This window comes from Protopterus annectens, chromosome 5.part1 (assembly GCF_019279795.1).
Source record: "Protopterus annectens isolate FY-2018-M chromosome 5.part1, PAN1.0, whole genome shotgun sequence".
Lineage (NCBI taxonomy): Eukaryota > Metazoa > Chordata > Ceratodontiformes > Protopteridae > Protopterus > Protopterus annectens.
This window is the reverse complement of record NC_056736.1, coordinates 299,733,402-299,749,346: the sequence shown is the minus strand read 5'-3', so window position 1 is coordinate 299,749,346 and position 15,945 is coordinate 299,733,402.

The window sequence follows — 15,945 nt, the reverse complement described above, 5'->3', positions numbered from 1 at the left end:
GCCTATCACTCATATAGACCTACAACATTAGAACTAGACACTAAAGATGGAAACGCTTCTATATTCTTTAAAAAAAATCACCACCAGACTCATTAGACAAGATAATGACTTGGAATTCCTCCATGTCTGACTTACAAAAAACAGAACCTCTTTTCACATCAAAGTTGAGTACAGGAGCCCCTCTATGTCCCCCTCTGCCCATACCCCATACCTAACCAGTATAGAATCCCTATATTTTAAGCTAAATACCGTTCTCCTAAGAGACTGCAACTATCTCACCATCATCTGGGATATGTATATGTCCTAGAACATGTATGACAAGAGATTTTTAGACTTCATAAATACAAACTCTGTGAAGCAATTAGTCCATTTCCAAACCATGGGAGACAAAATCCTGAACTTGATCCTTACCACTGTGGGACAGCTCTGCTTCTCACCTATTATAATTTCCTTCCTGATCAAATCAGAACACAAGTCAATGGGGTGTGAAGCCTAGATGGCCAACTGAGAGCAGTGAATTTTGAGAACTCCATAAACTAGTATAATAATATAGGAAAATGTTATTATTTTCAAGTTTACACTGTCAGAAATCTATAGATATACCACTAAACTACATAAATATCAATTCTGGTGGGGATATACAAAACTTTTCCTGTCAGATAACTTGGAGATATATTGAGTCACTGAATATGATCAACTCAAGGAATTCTCATCCAGATGCTGCTTTGAAAAAAGAAATGCAATTGATGACATCTACCTTATAGGAACTATCCTTGAAGCTGGATGGCTTTAAAATGACTTAGAAAACCTCAAATTAAATTTTCAAAAACAGACTGATACTCTTAAGGAACAATTACAGCAACACCAGACAAAATTAACAAATATACAGACTTCTCTAAATAACATTGAAGGGAGACTCATAGAGGAAGAATTCCAAAAAGAATTGTCTGCTTAACAAAATAGATGACTTAGAAAACAGGGAAAGGAGAAACAACATAAGGATCTTTGGTCTGCCTGAAAATACTGAAGGTGAAGACATTATTTCATTCTTAACAACCTGGATTCCTGAATTTTTAGACTTGAAAGAGGGACTTTCATTTGGAACTGAAAGGGTGCATAGAGCACTGAGGAAACCTGCTTCTAACTCAACAAATACTCCACCTAGATCCATAGTTATAAAATTCCTTTCATTTCTGGACATAACTAATATTAAAATCTGCTTGGAGAAAATCACCCTTAAAATACAATCAAAGCCTGATAAGGTTTGGCAATGATTATTCTTCCAGAATACTAGAACAAAGGAAAAAATCTGTCCAATAATAAAACTGTTGAAACAAAACAACATTAAAGCACAGCTGCCCTTTCCAGCCAAGATAAAAGTACTTTTTGCCAATGAGATGAGAACCTTTAATGACTTATAAAAAGCTACTATATTCATCAAAAACAACAACATAGTGTCTATCCCAGAAGAAATGGAATAGATGGCCCCTACTCTAAAAAGAATAAAAGAAACAAATCCTTGGACTGATGCTAGAAAGAAGAAACAAAAACTGATTTCAAGATAGCTGTCCCAAAAAAATAACTCTTACAACTACATCTCTCAAAATATCAACTGATATGGCACATCACTTGTCATCTGTTTTTATTTTTAAAAAAGGAGGGATTCTTAAACAAGTGAGAAACTGTAATGATTTATTCAGAATGTTCAAAGTCCAATAATTCTTCATAAACAAACGTAGGTCAAGATGGGCTACTACTTACATTATATATAAGCCAAACAAAGCAACATATAATGCAAACATAGAAGTTTCTATTCCCATACTTGAACTCAGTGAATACTTATCTTGTTCATTTTTCATTGATTTTACTTATAATAATTTAAGTAATTAATTAACTAATTCAGCAAGGTACCATTCGTCAGAGTTCAGACTCAAATGTAACAAATTAACATCATATATAATAGCAGTAACAGTAGAGTGTTTTGGAAAAAACATGCTGTCATAGAGACTAATGCCTTCTTCAGTTAAAGTATGATTTAGAAATGCCATGTATATCCTGGTATAATAATAGTAGCAAGCTCTTAGTACAAATGTCATCATTATTCTGTCTAAATATAGTTAATATCAATTATGGCAGGTATCACAGCTATGAGTGCTGTTTGATTAATCCTCATATGGTGCGCATGGATGCAGCTGTGTCTGGCAGCTAGTACAAATGTCATTATTATTCTGTCTAAACATAGTTAATATCAATTATGGTGGGTATCATAGCTTTGAGTGCTGTTTGGTCGATCCTGGTGTGGTGTGCGTGGATGCAGCCGTGTCTGGCAGCTAGTGCAGGTGTCATTATTATTCTGTCTAAACATAGTTAATATCAATTATAGCAGGTATCATAGCTTAGAGTGCTATTTGATTGATTCAAAGGTGTTGGAATATCCTCCTACCAGACAACAGGATATCAGAGTTTCTTCAGGACAGATGCTTTTTCTCCTTTCGTAGAGGAAGCACCCTTGGATCTCATTTCAGCTACTTCAAACATGGATTTAGATACACACCGGATCCCATTCAGAGAACTATGTCAGGGGAATTACTTTCTGGTTGTGTTCCTTGTGGACACTGCACACACTGACATAGGCTCATGAAATCTAAACAATTTACTAGCAGGAATACAGGGACTTTCTATGACATCAGGTTCTATGCCAACTGTGGAACAGACTGAGTGATTTATCTTGCAACATGCACTTGTTCCGTCTTTTATATAGGACAAATTTATACACCCTTGAGACTATGGATATCCAAACATTGCAGTGACATTAATACCAAAAAACCCAGTAATGCTTTTTTAAAACATTCCATTGCATACAATAATGCAAATTTTAGATTTATTATTATAGACAGGATTGTGGGGAATAGAACTAATAAAGAAGGGTGACATTCAATATTAAACACAAAAGAAAAGAAATGGATAATTAAGCTGGGTGGTTTATTTCCACCAGGGCTTAATGAAAATTTTTGATTAACCAATGAGCATGAATTTTGTTTGTATATTGGACTATGTAAGGGCATTGACTTTTATGATTTTTCACCTAACACGGATGAAGGCTGCTTAACTTGCTCAGCTGAAACTATTTTGTGATTGCTCTTCTTTTATATGCTTTATTAAGGCATTTTTATACCACAGTCTGCTGGCCTTTGTGTTTTTTAATGTAAAAAAAAAAAATAAAAATAATAAGCACAATTTTTCAAGGAAAGTTGGCAGTACCATGATTGCTTCCCAGGCTAGTGAAAGCGGATAACACATACATACAAAATCTAGAGCACTTGATAATAGTTTTCAATCTTACTCACAAACACTGGCTAATCTACAATGTATGTACTGTACCTGTGTACTATGTATGTATTCTACCTGTGTTCCAAATTTCAGCTGTACACCACAAATCTATTAATTACCTTTATTTTTTAAATTAATATTTTTTGTTTGTTCTCTCTAACTGTTTATGTGCCGCATACCACTGTAAAAACATGTCTCCTGTAATTTGTGTGTATACTGATCATGTCTAAATAACTAAATGTGTCTGTAATTTTTCTTTGTGGAGCTTTTCTCCCCGGGCCTCTGCTAAAAAAGGGCCTTTTCGGCTCAGTCAGACACCCCAGGTTAACAAATGTAAAATAAAATAATAATAAAATATATAAAATGTATTTTGGTCCAAACCCATTAAGGACTTACATAAGAGTGGAAGTCTGAGTTATTGTGAAAGACTAAGAGCACTTGATCTTGTGCAGTACCCTATGCAGTGGTCTGGGAGGTGAGCTTGCTCGGACGTGTTGGGCATATGGGGATAGCTGATATTAGGGGTGTTTGGGGTTGCTGGGAAGTGCTAGACAGTTATCAGATTTCCTTTGTGGAAATATCTGTGGGAATGGAAGGTGTGTTGAGTGGTTCACTGGCAGAGTGGCCACTGCATGGAACAGGCTGGTAAAATGGAGCAGGACAAATATTGGTTTGAATATTTTAAGGACAGCCTGGAAACACACCACATGAACTAGTGAATGGTATTCTGGCAAAAATGGATGGGTATTGTTGCCCCTGCTTGAAGTACTGATATGTGTGCATGTAAAGATGGAAATATACTTATAACAAATAAGAAACTAGAAGGGTCTCATAATTTAAAGTCTATGGATTGTATAAACATGCTTGGAAGGAGCTAATAATAAGAATAAGCATTACAGTTTGTGGCCTCTCAAATAACTAAACAACAGCCAAAAAAAAAAAACACCCAAACAGTTATATAATGTATGATTTTAGTAAATATAAACAAAAAAATGTATAATTGTCATATAAGATGAAGCAGTTTGCTGAATTTTGATACTAAAGACAGAATTTAATAACATGGGCTTGTGTGTAATAACACTACTGTTTTAACTTGTCATAAATAACATACAGTACATTGAACATCAAGGGGAAGCATGATCATTTTCTTATATAAATAAATATGCATAACAAGTCATGTAATTGCTTTAACTTGAATTGTAGTTTTTGTAACCCATCTTGACCATATATAATACTTAAGCGCTTACCATTGTAACTAATGCTTTATACATGACATTAAACTGACAAAGTTGTTCAAGAGAAACAATAGAAAACTGAACTTGAAATAAACAGAATGTAACAATCATATTCTGAACAAATAGTATTAAACTGACAATAGACAGTTTAATAACAAGGACTTGTGTATAATAACACAACTGTTTTAACTTGTCATAAATGGCATACACTATATTCAACATCAAGGGGAAGCATGATGATTTTCTCATATAAGTAAATGTGCATAACAAGCCATACAATTGCTTTAACTTGAATTGTGGTTTTGTAACCCATCTTGACCATACATAATACTTAAGTTGTTACCAAGGTGACTAATGTTTTATACATGACATCAAACCGACAAAGTTGTTAAAGGGAAACAATAGAAGCCTGAACTAGGAATGTCACAGAACGCACCAATCGCATTCTGAGCAAATAGTATCAAATTGACAATAATCACTCAGTTTAACCTTTGCTGTATAATCGGATGTTGCCATTTAAATCTATAAACTTCCAGTATATGCCATAAATGGAGGGAATTTGTAATCATTAGTCACAATAACTGAATTTTTTGTTTTTAACCTATAATTGTACTCATTTTATAATAAGAAATGACAGATATGAAAATCCTTATGTGCAGGAAACGGGGGGGGGGGGATGCACTGATAATTAAAATGCACTAACTTTCATCAATGTTCACATAAAAAATACTTGTTGCATTAAGTAAGTTAGCAACAAACAATGTGATTACTTAAATGCTGGCAAACAATGAAATATAACTTCTGATATATCCAGTAAAATGCACTGTATTATAAACATTAGGTCATCATCATCTTCTTTCGGCTGTTCCTGTTAGGGGTCGCCACAGCAGATCACCTGTTTCCATTTCTTCCTGTCCTCTGCATCTTGCTCTGTCACACCAACCATCTGCATGTCCTCTCTCACCACATCCATAAACCTTATCTTAGGCCTTCCTCTTTTCCTGTTACCTGGTAGCTTCATCCTTAGCATCTTTTTCCCAATATACTCAGCATCCCTCCTCAGCACATGTCCAAACCAACGTAATTGTGCCTCTCTTGCTTTGTCTCCAAACCTTCCAACCTGGGCTGACCCTCTAATATACTTATTCCTAATCCTGTCCACCCTCGTCACACCCAGTGCAAATCTTAACATCTTTAATTCTGTCACATCCAGCTCAAACTCCTGCCTTTTTGCTAATGCCACTGTCTCCAACCCATATAATATAGCTGGTCTCACTACCCTCTTGTAGACCTTCCCTTTCACTCTTACAGGTACTCGTCTGTCACAAATCACACCTGACACTCTTCTCCATTAGGTATAAATATTATTACCATCTACTTACATTAAGTAATAAGTTTTGAAAGATTTCATCAATAAGGGTGACTATGTTAAATAACTGTGTGCTATAATATTTTACTGAGGTTTTATATACAATACATCCTACTTTACTATGATTGAATTGCTTTCATCTATCTTTCATGTAAATATTAATTGCTTATACAATAAGTAAACATTTATATTGTATTAGAATTCTGTCTAATCTACAATAGTACTATATCTGTTCAAAATAATATACATATTGCTTATTCCTATTACAAATATTCTCCATATGATAATTCAATTTATGGAGCTCAGATGTTTTGAATTGTCAAGGTATGAGTGATAATCTGATAGACTTAGGTTTATCTATCAGATTAGGAATGATTTTCCTTCCATGGCTAGTGAGGATCTTAGTTTTGTTAACATTAATTTTTGTTACACAAAAACATTTTAGTATGCCTGACCAAAACATTACCTTATTGGTAAACACTCAAAGTATCAAACTGATAATTTCCTTTAAAAGTTCAAACATATACTTTATAGTTATCAGAGGAAAATGTTTAATAGTCACAATAAAACAAAAAATACATAGTCTAAATAACCTAAGATGGATTTAACTTTATTATCTTTAAATACCAGTGGCTTAAACAATCCTAGCAAGAGATCAAATGTACTGAAATATTTAAAACTGAACAAAGCACAAATTGTCTTCCTTCAAGAAACTCATTTCAAAACAAATGACAATTACAAATTGAATCATAAGGAATATATGATATTGGCACAATCCACTTATAAGAAAAAGACAAAAGAGGTAACAATTTTATGGAAAACATATGTGATTAACCCAGAAATAATTTATAAATATGAAGATAAAGAAGGCCTTATGGCATTAGTAATAGTTAAATATAATAACAGAATATAGACCATAGCCAATCTATACTGGTTCCCAGGCATTGGAACAGGAACTGTTAAAAAAACACTTGGATTTCATTTCCAATAATTATAAAGGCAACTTAATATTAGGAGGAGATTTTAACTGTATATTTGATATATCTGAAACTACAAATAAAAGACCACTGTGTACATCTGCTATATCAAAAGCTTTAAACAAGTGGGTAGAATCATTTCATCTTGTACATACTTTCAAATTTAAAACAGATACATCTTTGCTGTTTTTCCAGCAAAATCACAGATTTGGTACCCAAACTAGAATAGATAAAATCTTTGCTGCCCATGACTTACACTCTAAAATCATTAATTACTCAATCACTTCCTGTCCCTTTTCAAACAACAATTCATTGATATTAAAACTTCAAAATGGGTACAAACTATCAATCTTTAACTCCAGAATTCCAACATATACAACTAAAATTAAAGAGTTCAAACCCTAGTTATTATCAGAATTAGTTATTCTTAGATATTAATTACACCACAGAGATAAATAAAATAATGATATGAGACTCATTAAAAGCTTACATATATGGTAAAACCCTAACTTGATATTAAAAAAAAATCAGAGAATGGGATTCTGAATTATTAGATCTACAATCCAAACTTCTGTCAGTAAAAGCTGAAAAAATCTAAATCATGTGGAGATGAAAAAGAAAGTAGAAGTATTAAACAATAAATACAACGAAATTCTAACACATAAAACTAGTTTAGCTTTAGAAAAACTTAAAATTAATATCTTGGCAACTTCTCCCAAATATCTACATAATTTATCCACAATAATCAAAATACAATCAAAAGCTAATAACATTAAAAGTATCTTCCATGAAAAGAAGGAGAAAAATGTCTCGTATATAGGTGACATTCTTGATGCCTATAGAAATCACTATATGGAACATTTCCATAAAGAAAATATACATATTGATCAATTAATTCTAGATGAAAAATGTTCTAATATAAAAAAAAAACAGAAAAATTAAAACTAGATCTGTAAGCACCCATATCCTACAAAGAAATTACAGATACAATAAAAGAGGGTACAAATAATAAAGCTCCAGGTATAGATGGCATAATTATGGAAATATATAAACGTTTTCCTTCACATGTTATCCCTCTTCCATAAAACTCTATTAGAAATTCAGTCACAAGCTTTAATACCACCCTCTTGGAGATATTCCTTAATCACAACAATCCTAAAGGAAAACAAATCCCCAAACCTCTGTATCTCATTTAGACCTATATCATTAAATGATGACTATAAGATATTTATGACAATATTAACTAACAGAATGAAAATACCAATATCCAAAACAATAAATAATGATCAAACTGGATTTATATATCATAGACACACACATGACAATATTAAAAGGATAATTTCTCTTATAGATTATGTTAATAAAGAAAATAAACACTCATAATTGGCTTAGATATAGAGAAAGACTTTGATACCCTAAATTGGGACTATTTATTCAAAATCCTAATGCTATTTAAATTTCCTGCATCCTTTGTCCATCTCATAAAGAATATATATGCAAATAATTTAGCATATGTCATGTTAGGTTCTTTTACCTCTGAATCTATACATATAATAAAAGGCACTAAACAAGAATGTCCCATGTCAACGATTCTATTTGCTCTGGCTATTGAAATATTGGCAGATTCAATTCGTAATAATATAAAAATCAAAGGAATAGATGTTTATGAACAATACAATTCTAAAGTAATGCTATTTGCTGATGACATATTATTAACATTATTTAATACAAAATAGACATTAGAAGAATTGGATATATTAATTGACAAATTTCACATGACCTCAGGACTCCATTTCAATAAATCAAAATCAACATTTTTATTTTTAAATAAAAAAAAACTGCAGACTAAGGGGGATCACATCATAGGGAAACAAGAATATACTTTAAAATATCAATGAATTGAGTTATATAAGGATAATAATGAATTAGTCTTAAAAAACTACAATAATATCATGAAGACAATTAAAATCTCTGTGGAAAAATGAAACAAAATAATATTAACATTTGAAGATAGACTACAGTTAATAAAAATGGTTTTACTGCCTAAGATCCTATATATAGCCTTGGCAATGCAAGTGTTACCAGAAAGGAATATACTTAAATTAATAAATTCATGCCTAATAAAATGTTTATGGTTTCCCAAAAGAAACAGAATAGCTTTAATACATCACATCAGACCATGGAAACAGGGAGGATTAAACTTTCCTGATATAGAAATATATATAAAAGCATCAATATCTAAAACAATCTCAGACTGGATAAGTCCAAATTACTCTGCAAATTGGAAAGAATTGCTAACTGTAATATCAATAAATTAATTTGATTTACAAAAAAAAAAATCAAATAACAGATAAAAACAATTTGCCATGGCACATATGTATTAGTATGCAATATAACATAACTTTTTCTTCTTCTTTCAGCTTTTCTCAGTTAGGAGTCACCACAGTTGATCACCTGTCCGCTCATGATTGGCAGTAGAGTTTTACAGTGTCGAATTGCCAGCCCAGTGCCCAACCTTCCACGGAAGGCACACATGCACGCACTCATGCCTAGGACCAATTTAGAGTGTCCAATCCACATACAGCATGTCTTTGGGATGTGGGAGGAAATGGGAGCACCTGGAGGAAACCCACACGACCACAGGGAGGACATGCAGGCTCCGCACAGAAGGCAACCCACACAAGGATCGAACCGGAGAACCTCTTGCGGTTAGGCGACAATGCTAACCGCTGCACCACCATGGCCGCCCATGCAATATAACATAACTAAACCCACTAAAACTTGTATGATTAATTATTACATTGATTCATTTAGGAAAATTATTAATGCAAATATAGATTTCAAAATCTGGTTTGATCTTTTAACACCATTTATAGTCACAAAGAATTTTCCACATAAAATATATAGAGAAATTATTAATTTCTGGGAACAGAAAAGATTTGTTTGTTGGCTCCAATGTATCAAAGAACTAAAAGTTTTAGATATGCAAGTAATAAAAACAACATACACAATTCCACCACAGGACTGGCTAACTTTACAGAGTCTTCTGTTATATTCACAAAATTTAAGTAGAATAATTAACAATTTTTTATTTAAAGAAATACCTAAATTTATGAAATACATATATGAAATCATATATAATGACTTTGACATGGGAAAATAGTATTTCAAAATTTTACAAAATATTGATGAACTATAAACTATAAAACAACACCCAAAACCTCATATTGGAAATATATAACAAAAGGACACTCAATACAGTTAACTGAGGATATTACAGTTTTTTAACCGAATTTCAAATAAATATCCTTTTATCTGTGGAAGTGATTGTTGGATTCGTTTCTACAACATCGATTTTCTGGTGAATGGGCACTCATTGGGGACTCCGTGGCTGTAAGCTTTTTAGTCATTCCTTGAAAGCATTCAATAACTGAAGATATTAAAACAAATATCTTATTATCGATAAAATATACATCTTTTATACAATACTGGTATGTTTTTAATTGGAAATGCTTACACAGGGTATTCTTAACCCCAGGCAGAATCAATAAAATTAGTTCTTCCATAAAAGGAATATATTGGAGATGTGAGCAAGGACACAATGCAGATTGGAGCCACATTTTCTTTGATTGTGTTAAAATTAAGCCATTTTAGAATAAGAACTTTCTACAAGCTTTATTTAATGAACCATTTTATTTAACTAAAGCTCTTATATTATTAAATGTGAACGAAGGTTCTCATTTGAATAAGTCAAACATGTATCTAGTATGAACTATACTTGCAATTTCAAGGAAGTGTATAACTAGAAGATGGGATACAAACACAATACCAACTTTGGAAAACTTCTACAGCCTACTGAAGATCACAGCATTATTGGAAATTAAAATTAAAGAACTAAGAATTCATCCAAAGCCATTTATCAACAGCCCTTGGGGAAAAGTGTTATCACTGATTGACACTATACAATAACTGATCAGATACTCTGATAATGGACTGGACATACTTATAAAGTAACTGTATACATTAAGATCTGTTATAGTGTCAGGCTAATGTAAATAGTGTACATAGTTATTTAAGATGTTATGTATAAATACTATGGAATTCATTCAAATATATTTAAAAAATAAAAAAAAAATTTGAGAACACAAGTCAGTCATATTCACCTTATGACTGAAGCCAGAAGCATCCTCCATACTTCCGAATCCTGAGACTATTCAAAGATTAATGTACTAAAACTGAGTGAAGACTTGACTAAATTCAAAAGCCCCTTCCAACTTGATCCCACTGCATATGCAGAATCCTTTGCCAGGTTCTGTGTACATATAGATGCATCTGTACTCTTCAATAATAAATAAAATACCAAATTCAAAAATAAACTCCTATTGTGGAACACTAATATAAACAGGCTCTATAACAAAAGAAAAAAAAACTCACTGCAAGCAAAAAATATATCTAACTCTGAAGAAGCCAAAAATACTTTGATAAACTAAACAACAAACTCTGAAGCTGATCAAATCAACCAAAGCCAGATGTGAGGAAATGCATCCATCCAGATGAAAGATAACCACAAAGTCTTCTATAACTGTGTTAATAATCTCAGAAACAATACAGAGCACTGCACAGCGCTAATAGTAAATTATAGCACATACTTAGCCCCAGAGGACATAGCCAATCTACTAGCAGAAAAATTAAACTGCAAAGTCACTCCCTTTTCCCTCCAATATTTTCATATCACATAGCTGCATTTACCCCCTCCTCAAATCTCCAAAAAAGAATTTTCAGGGTACTGTCTCAGGCCAGGTACATTACATCTTTCATGGCAGATAACATACCGGGCTGCCTACTGGCTAACCAGAAACATGAGTTGTCATACACCCTATAGAGATTAACATTAGCCTCAAAACCAGCTTTGTGTCAGATGAGTTGAGGATAGTAACAATCATTCTCTTTTGTAGAGGAGGGGTTATTATGCACCTGAGCAATTACAGACTCATAAGCTTAACCAAACTCATCTGTAAGGCTGTGGAAGTGATCATTATGGAACCAATAAATAGGATATAGGTGATCTATAGTCTGTCAATCAAACTCAATTTAGCTTCATCAAGGGCAGATCCTGCCAATGTAACGTGGTTGACTCCTTTCAAAATGCCACTGAGCCAATGTATGACTGCAAATCAGTGCACACCACCTATCCAAACCCTGCAAAGGCATTCAACATCATTCCACACACAAGTATCACAGATACATTCTTTCAGCTAAATGTTAACCTCTATGCAACTCACTGGATAATAATATGGCTCACAAATAGCACACAGGAAGTAAGGGTGAGTAGTTCTACCCCCACAAAGGACCTTTTAGTAATGAAATGCCCCAGGGTTGAGTCTATGGGCCATTTCTCTTTGACATTTACTTCTCAGAAGTCAAAGCTAATGTAAAAGGATTGTTTCTGACCAAGTTTACAAATCATTGCAAAGTTGGTGCCATCATAAGCTTTCCTGATGACTCCTGGATCATACAAGAGGGTCTGCCCCAAATAAAGAGTTGTGCCAAAACCATGGACTGAAACTAAATGCCAAGAAATGTATAACTCTATCCTTTGGCAAGTATGACTTCCTTTGAAACTATCACATTGACAACACCTTCCTTAAAATTAATTTCATAGTTAGTTGAGTACCTAAATTGGCAATCAACTATCCTCAGGGTATCATGCATTCACTGTTGTAAGAAAATCTTTTTTCTTCACACAGCTTAAGGGAATAGTGCCCAGATCCAGGAATGTAATAGTTTTTTTTTCTTGTATTTGGCACTTATTAGGCTGATCATTCAGTTTAATACTCCTTTCAGTATGTACCTGTTCAAACACTTGTCACAGCTGAACAACCACAACAGTTTCTCACAACAGTCTATATGAGTCCATTGTGAGACACACAGATGTTCCCCTCACCAGGCTGGATAAGAAGTGGGTTACGGTTACCTGCTTGTTAGGTGCCAGAATCCAAGTCACTCAAGCACCCAAGTCACTCAAACACAAGTGCCCATATGACTCCATAATAGTCCATGTTTGTGTGTGTGTGTGTGTGGGGGGGGGTGGGTGAATGACTTGAGAAGTACCTCACTGGACTATATGAAGTGAGACATGACGAAGCTCTCAGATTATGTGTCACAGGCAGGTATAAACCTAGCCTTAAGCAGCATTCTACCTTCTACAAGTATGATTCCGCAATACAAATAAAAAATAATTGACTTTAACAATTGGCTTAGGTTCTGGTGTAGTTCAATGGGTTCCAATATCTGTCAGCCTGGGAAGACATGGTCAACAGGCCACACCACTTTGACAGAGATGGTCTGCACCTGTCTCCTCTAGGCTTTCAGATACTGGCAAAGGCACTTGCCACCCCTATTGTGCCTTTTTAGGCAGGGTCTCCCAACATAACAAAATCCTCTCTAGATAAACTCAAGGTACTGATGATGAGTCTAAACAAGAATCTGCACTCCCTGGAAGCACTCCTCACTATGGATAACATCTGTGCAGTTGCCAAGACATGATTCAAAAGTCTGTACTTTCCATACATTCGGACCATAAACTGAGCATGAAAAAAAAACAAAGGAGAAGGTGTATCCATCTTTATTAAGGATAAGTACACCTTGAGACTGGTCAGACAGTATGGCTGTTGAACTATTCCATGTCCAATTAGCTATAAGCAATGCCCCTTACCCCATCATAGCTATAGGTCCATCCCCCATGAAATAGAAAAAGTATGCCGCATACCTGGACTTACTGGAGTCACTTGCCATACAGCCCAAAAGCTTACTCATGGGTGATTTAATTATCCTAGCATCAACTGGGAAACATACACAACCACAAACATGCTGGTTCAGACGTTCGTGGACTTTGTCAGTGCAAATGCTCTGGAACAGCTAGTCAGCACACCCACAAGAGGCTCGGCTGTCCTGGACATAATAGTCACTAACATGGGAGAGCAATGCACCCCACTCCCCTCCATGTGATGTCTTCCCTGGAAGGAACAGACCATAAATCAGTCTCATTTTATGTAATTATAAGACTAGATACCCCATCAAGCTCAAAAATGATTAAGAATTTTTCAAAGACAAATTACCTCCTAATAAGTGATGGTATAAGAAGTTTCAAAGCCCCCTCAAATGCAAATAGCACAGACTCCTATGAAGAGGTGTACAACAATGCTCTGTATAACCACTTAAGTAGTTGTATAGAATTGGCTGTATCTGACCAGAGTAAAACCAGGTCTTGCTGAAAAAACAAGCCACCCTGGTAGACCCCTAGTATAAACAGGTTATAGAACAAGATAAAGAAAGTAATGTTCATGAACAAGAAGGAACTGGTTCAACAGAGGAAGAAATTCCTCTCTAGCTTAAAGAAACAAATTATGCAACTGGTTCAGCAGAGGAAGAACTCCATCTCTGGCTTAAACAAACAAATTAGAGATTTTGTGAAGTCTTCTAAAGCTAATTATGAAGCAAAAATAACCTCTCTAGCTAAGGTTAACCACAAGGCATTCTTTAACTACATCCAGAATCTAAAAGGGAATACCCAGTTATGCACTGAAATGGTTGTGGATGGTACCACCCATACACAGCTAAAGGTAATAGCCAACCTGCTAGGTAAAAGATCTGGAGCAAACTTCATCTCTCTGTCTCTCCAGTCATCCCTCAAAGTATACCTGCCACCATTCATCAGCCTGTTATCTCAAGAAAGCATGTCATCTTGGCACTGTCCAGCGATACATGGCATAAATGGGACCGGACAACATCCCAGGTTGCCTTTTAAACAACCTAAAACATGACCTAGTGGACCCACTTGGATCCCTATTTAACCAAAGCTTGTGAACTGGCTATGTTCCGATGGAATGCAACAGTAATCATTCTGCACAAAGGGGCACCATCAACCAACACTGGGAACTATAGGTCCATAAGCTTGACTAGCCTCATCTGTAAGACCATGGAAAGAATGATTATGGACCTTATTAACAAGGACGTAGATAATCTCCAAACTTTGGACCCAACCCAGTTCTGATTCGTTAAAGGTAGATCATGCCTTTTAAACATGGTTGACTTCTTTGAGAAAGTCACCAAGGCCCTGGATGAATGAAAGACAGTGCATACTACCCATCTTGACCTAGCCAAAGCAGCTGACACAATTCCTCATGCAGGTATTATAGAGCAACTCTTGCAATTGGGAATTAACTCCCACATTACCAGATAGGTAGCCAACTGGCTGACCAACAGGACACATACTGTCAAAGTAAGTGACTTCACCTCTAGCAAAAGACCAGTCACCAGTGACATACTGATTCCCGATTAAAATCGCGATGGTCCCCTTACCTGAATATGGAAACATTGACCCGTATACATTGAACCGCAAAAACACTGATCATCCTGAAGTGCAAAATCCGAAATGTCGAATCGTCATGGTTGGCCCTTCTGTGGTATAGCTCCGTAAGGTAAGTGTGCGATAGTTACGGACCTTAGGGGTAGGGTGCAGGTTAAGGTAAGTGTATAGATAGTAACGTATGTAAGGTTTAGTGTAGGGTTAGAAGTAGGGTTTTGTTAAGTGTATGTGTGTGGGTTATTTATTTTGTTTGGGTATAGCTCCATAAGGTAAGTGTGCGATAGTTACGGAACTTAGGGTTAGGGTGCGGGTTAAGGTAAGTGCATAGATAGTAATGTACGTAAGGTTTAGTGTAGGGTTAGAAGTAGGGTTTTGGTTAGTGTATGTATGTGGTTTATTTAATTTGTTTGGGTAGGTAATATGTAGCACACGGTGGGGTTGGACAACTATGACCGTTCGAGATTTTGAATTTCACGGAGTAGGGCGTTCAGTGTATTCGAGGTTCACATTATAGGTGTTGATGATTACGTATTTAATGAACAGGTCTTTTGCGGTTCTAATATAGACCTGACATACCACATGGTTCTGTGCTGGGCCCCTTACTGTTTGGAATGTATTTCTCAGACGTTCAGGCAAAATTGGACAGCCTGTGGCTGACCAAGTTTG